Source organism: Halichoeres trimaculatus, unplaced genomic scaffold, assembly GCF_033239565.1.
Source record: "Halichoeres trimaculatus isolate MK-OKI-2021-1 unplaced genomic scaffold, fHalTri1.1 fHalTri1_scaffold_22, whole genome shotgun sequence".
In the NCBI taxonomy this organism is placed as follows: Eukaryota; Metazoa; Chordata; class Actinopteri; order Labriformes; family Labridae; genus Halichoeres; species Halichoeres trimaculatus.
The window spans coordinates 8,267,807-8,273,806 of NW_027437200.1; positions in this window are offsets into that span (position 1 = coordinate 8,267,807).

The window sequence follows — 6,000 nt, forward strand, 5'->3', positions numbered from 1 at the left end:
CCTCAAAGATGTCTGAGGTGATATGGAGATGGTGCAGTTTTTCACCCTCTGCTCAGGAGGAGCCGCACAGTCGGCTGGCAGCAGTGTGAAGGGACATCATCTGCAGATAGAAAGATGCATTGGAGCGTGCAGGTCACCGTGGCACTCGTGAACGTCCTTTGGATCGTTTTCTTTTTGACTCTTGATCCTCTCTCAGGTAAGCGATGCTTAAACAGAGACTAACTGATCAATTTTCACACACAGCAGGAAAAACTCCTCTGATACGTGAGTTAGAGTAAGGATGTTTGTCTGTTTGCAGAGTCTGTGCAGAGGAGGAGCACTGAGGAGGAGGAGGAGGTGGTGGCTGGAGAATTCTGTCTTCAGCTTCCACAGCTGAGCAGCTCTGATGAGAGGAATGAGACCAACATGTCTGAGGGTGAGTCTTATAAATACCGTAGCACACTTCACACATGGAGCTCTAAAGGTTTATGTAATGCTTATATTTGAATATTTGTGCTCCAGAAACCACAAATTCAAACCAGCTGTCTTCACCACGAAATGATGAATCAACTCTAATGTGAGTAATGTTTCTTAACTGTCCTGTAGGGTTATGCATGGATTAAACAACAACGTAGTCCCATGTTAGGGTGACACATGGTAAAGGGGAGTCGAGCCTGCAGCATCAGCATTCAGAGCTCTGTGCTCATGTTTCAAACTCTGAGCCACACCACAACCTCTTTATTCACTTCTTTGATTTAAATGTTGAGTCTTCTCAAGATAGTTTGGAGTAAAATGCTCCTCCTCTTGTTTGTATCAAATAGAAGTTTGTTTTTTTTGTTTCTTTGACAGTTTTTGATCTTTGAGAAAACTCATCAGCCTCAGACATGGAGGAGAGTGAAGCTTGGTCCTCAGAAACTTTGTAACAGGCAGAAAAACTTTTTGAGATGATTAAAAAAATGTTCAAACCTTTTCCGCCCTGCTCCTCGTTAGGACACTGGAAAATCTTTAAAGACTTTTGCAAGATTCTCCAAAGCTTCTGCAGACTCATGAGATTCTTTGTGCAATCCTACATCACAATATCTTCAGCGACTTTTGAAGAATCCTGAAAAAGTTTCCAAAGATCTTGAGAAACTGTTGTTTACAGGAAATCTTAAAGAATCTTTTGTAAAACCCTGGGTAGCTTTTGCTTGGCCCTTAGAAAGTTTTCAGAGACCACAAGAAACTTTTTGCACAATCTTTTTGAAGTAGTGTGACATCTTGAGAAATTTTTGCGAGGCCTGAAGAAATTCTCTCAATCAATCAATCAATCAATCAAACTTTATTTGTATAGCACTTTTCATACAGGATTTTGTAATACAAAGTGCTTCACATGAGAAAACGATAAAATAAAATAAGTGGAATAAAAAGCAGAAATTGCATAACTACATAAAATGAAAAAAAAGACCCCCCCACCACCACCACCCCCAAACCATATTCAACATACACACTCATTTACTCAAACACATGAAAACATGAAAAGGAAATTCTGACAGAGAGCAGAATAAGAGGACTGAGTGAACGCCATCTTGTATTAAAAATGAGGAAACACAGGTGCTAAAAGTAATATGATACTTAAAAATACTCAAAAATACTTGAAAATACTAGAGGGTAAGATAAATAAATGAGTAAATAAATAAATAAATAAATAAATAAATAAAATAAAATAATATAACAGTATAGAATAAAAGTGAGATGGATAATAGTGTAAAATGAGATTGTGTAACATCAGGTGCGTAATGAGATCAGCTAAAATTGGAGAAGCATTTAACAAAAAAATAGTAAAAAATAATAAATAAATAAATAAATAAATAATACATATAATAAAATAAAAATCTGAATGAAATGTAGTAATAAAACAAAATAAAAGGGTTGAAATAAGATACATATAACATAAAATAATATAAATACAAAATCCTGGGAAGCATTTCACATCATCCCGGGAGAATTAAAAGGATCCTTCAGAGGAAAGCTTTTGTGAGATCCTGAAGGATTTTGTTTCGAGGTCACCAGAAAAAAAAAATATAGATCATTAAAAACTTCTTCAGGCTCATGAAAATCCCTGTAAGAACCTCACATTATAAGGTAAAAAGACTTTTGCAGGATCCTGAGAGACTGTTTTCGACAGGAACTCTGAGGAGAGCTTTTTGTCGTGTGTGACAACTTTAAAACAAAGATGGAGACGGAGCTTTCACTTAGTATGATGTTTTACAGCAGAGCCGCAGGTTACAAAGAGGTGTGAAAACATCTACCCCTGTGCCAGTGTAGTCATCTATGATGTGCACCGTGAGGGCACAAGGGGGTGCTATAACTTAAGCTTAAATAAATAGTCAATTCAATGTTTTGTAAGATCCTCAGAAACTTGTGCAAAACTTAACAGATTGTTAAACTTCTCTAAGTTTTATAGAATGTTAGCAAGGCCCCTAGATTTTTTTAAATAAATTTATAAATCACATTTCAGCAAGGCAATTCAAAGCACTTTTTAGAGATACAATTCAGCAAAACATATTGAAAGGGAGCAATTAAAAAGCTTTTTTAAAGGCAAAAATAAAAACATAACAAAATAAAATGGCAAAAAAGAAGGTTAAAACAGATTTTAAGATATAAGCATAAACAATAACTGTATACTTTTTAGGTACTGTGAGATCATAGTAAACTTTTCTCTGGCCTAAAGAAAGTCTCACGTGATCCTGTGAAACTTTTTGCAAAAATTCCAAAAGCATTGAAAGACTCCTTCAAATGGAGATGTTTGTGAGATCCTGAGAAACCAAAACACTGAGGAACCTTTACCAGGTCAGAGAGACTTTGGTGAGATCCCTTAAGATTAAAATAGAAAAAATCGTAGAGATTCTGTCAGCTCATGAAAAATCAATCCTACATTGTGATATCTTGATAGTTTCTGAAGATCCTCAAAAACTGTTATTGGCAGGAGCTCTTACAGGATCTTCTGAGGGTCCTTAGATTCTTTTGAAAGATCCTGAGAAGTTTTTGTGTGATCTTCAGAAACTTTTGCCAAAACTTTCCAGATTATTTAACATCTCCAAGATCTTCAAAAGTTTTCTGGGATCCTAAGAAACTTTTGCAACATTCCCAGACAACTTTTGAGAGACCCTCAGAAGCTTTAGCAAGATCATCAATCTTTTAAAGAATTCTCCCCCCCCCAAAAAACTTTAAGAGATCCTACAAAACATTTACGAAGATAACTTTCAAGTATCATGAGATCTTGAGAAACCTTTGAGACCAAGATCAAGGTAAACACTGCTACATTTTCAGAAGCTTTAGAAGGGATCCTTCAGAAGGAAGCTTTTGTGAGATTTTTTTATTAAGGAGATCTCCAGGTTAAGATTAATGTGCAGGCATTGAGAAACCTCAGCTACAGAGGAGTGTACACATCTGTAGGGCTGATTTATCGAGTTTTATCAGTAGATGGCATCATATGTGAGGAAATCACAATCTGTGCTCATGTTTGAGACAAATAATCAAAGCTTACCTTTCCACATCTTTCACCCTTAAGGTGTCCTCTGTACGTCTGTCTCCTGTTGCAGCAGAAAAGTAAAGCCTTGTTTTTTCAGTAACAGAGATGAGGTTAAGACGGCCAGTCCTCCTCCTGGGCTGGACCTGATCTCCACAGAGGTCACATCCACTGAGAGCTCAGAAACAGTTCCTATCAAAGAGACTGATGAAGAATTCGATCTGTTCTTCAGTCCTCCTCTGTCTCCAGGTAAGAGCGGGTCCACTCATGTCCACACAGCAGCTGAACTCTAGCTTCATGAATAATTCTTGATCTCGTTTGTTTTTTTCTTAAGGCGACCCTCCTCACTGCTGCTCAACAGTCTCCTCTGATAGATTCTCCACACACTTTGAGACGTACACAAGTGTCGAGTACCAGTCTCCACCTGAGTGTCCAATTGCAGCTTTGGTGTCAGTACAATCAAAACTTAGAGCCTCATTTCAGCTTTTTACACAGCGGATATAAAACACACTCACATGTGACAACTATAACCTCATCTCTCCTTCCACAGTGTCACAACAAAATCAGGAAAGAGACACTGCCTCCATCCAGCTCATTGGAGACCCCATGATCAGAAAAAGGGTAACAAAAAATCAAAGCAAAAATATTGTTTTAAAGCTGTTTTTTGTAAGTTGTGTTGATCAACAATTTTTCTCTGCCTCTTTCAGGATAAAGATTTTTACGACTTTTGCGAGTAAACTGAAGAGGATTTCAAGCGACCAATACTGTGGCTTTGCTGCATGAGTTCAGAGCTCCTGTCAGTTTTGATTTTACAGCACAGTCCCTGTATTCCCCAGTTTGTTTTGCTTACAGTAAACTTTTTGAGGTTAATTTGTTTTGTTTTGTTTTGTTTTTTTATTTTTTTGTTTTATTTTGTTTTTTGAGCTGCAGTTTCACAGTTAATATTGTAAAACACAAGGTAAAAATAAACTCTGATCAACTAAGAAGTAGTGCTTGGCATGTTTGTGTGAGAGTAAGTCACATCTGCAATATATACATTCAGCATACAAAGGCTTTAACTCAACTGTACTCCCACTATCCACAGTCTTGGAGACCTCGGGGATAACAAAAAGACAGTGTCAATGCCGGTTTGTCTGTTGATTCCCAACACATTTCCACTGAAATCAGGGTGTCAAACTGCCTACAACTGTGACTAAACCAAAGGGCCGATCAGAAAAATGATCACACCGTAGGAATCCTGAGACCCTGAGGAAGCTGTCCGTGTAACTTTCATGTCTGAGGACGCAAAAATGGGCCCATGAGAGTGAAAGATAGATGAGGGAAATTTGACTGATCTCTGAGAAAACCCCTCAGGAATTAACATTGGAGTATATGGGTGCTGGAGCTGACTTTGCCCGACAGTTGGCCATTTTGTGAAAAAGTGCTCCATCCTTTTGCTTAAAAAACCACTTTGTCAGAAGCAGGACAAGACTACCTGCATTTTGACATATAATATGCCTCTGTGGGGAAAAAAAATTGTGACCAAGAGAGCAGTTTACCCAGAACTTTCCCAGGTTTTGTTTCCCCCTCTCCCCACTCTGTTGTTTGAATCTCCCACTCTGAGCTGAAACATTCCGTCCAATACACACCAATGTTAAACGGCTCTGAAATGCATCATGACCTTTGAAGGGTCATTGTGAAGAAACTATGAATGCTAGGAAAAATTTGAAACCGACTGAATGAAGCCAAAAGATAGCTGAATATTTTGAAGTTTCAATGAAATTTCTAGCTGAATATATGACTGGATGAGAAGGGTTTGAAGCAGGCTGAAAAAATGTCCTGAAGGGAGAAAATTTTGAAAATTCCGCATTCATCTCTATGGGACCGAAATTTCGTAAATCATTGCATATCTCGGAAAGTATTTGTGAAAAGCTTCCGAAGAGTCATAGCCCACCAAACCCCACTGAGACACCACTGAAGTTTGAACAATGAAAATCGGTTGAAGTTTGTAGGAGCCTTAGCGGTCCATAAAAGCGGGCAGAAGAAGAAGAAGAAGAAGATTTTTTTTTTTGACACAGAAGAACATATGCTGTGAATGCATTGCTGCATTCACAGCAATTAAAATAAATTAAATTACTAAAACGAGCAGACTGATGTGCTGGCAGCTGCTCTTTATTTGTTTTGGTTGAGCAAAATGCAATTTAATCTTTCAAAACTTGTTTTTGACTTGACTCATAGAGTTTTCTCCCTGGATGAGATGTTTTTACCTGAATGTTGGGTAAAGGAAGCTGAGGATCTGGGGGATTTACATGTTTTTGCCTAAAGAGGTACATTACTAATCATTGGGTTTCTTTGTGGTCCTGCACAGTCCTTGGATGGCCGGGATGGAAAGGCTCTTTCTCTGTCTTTTGTGTCTTTCAGGTCAGAAGTATTTTCTTTGTTGGTTTTGGAGTGTTTTATACGCTTTTGTCTTTTATGTCCTGTATAAGGACGTGATTCAATAAGTGAAGGTTTGAGTTCAGTGGCTAGTTTAA